Below are 263 nucleotides of genomic sequence, written 5' to 3'. Positions count from 1 at the left end.
GCTGGGATCCTTTGACTCTAGCTGACTTCCTGCCCCTTGGGCAGGGGGCTGGACCCAATGATCTTACGAGGTCCCTTCCAGCCGTAATGTCTATGAAATCTATGCGATTGAAAAGCTCAGTATCATCAACAGATGCATGCACTGCACACAAATAGTCCTCCCTCCCCCTCTCCCTGTTGCCTCAGAGTTCTAGCTGGGGGCTGGCAGGGTGGGGGTTACACCCCTTCCTAATCAGAGCATCCTGCCAGGGCCTGGCCACACCC

Source organism: Gavialis gangeticus, unplaced genomic scaffold (genome assembly GCF_001723915.1).
Source record: "Gavialis gangeticus isolate Ggan-Ray unplaced genomic scaffold, GavGan_comp1, whole genome shotgun sequence".
NCBI lineage: Eukaryota > Metazoa > Chordata > Crocodylia > Gavialidae > Gavialis > Gavialis gangeticus.
The sequence above is the reverse complement of the archived record's forward strand: the minus strand, read 5'-3'. Positions refer to the sequence as shown.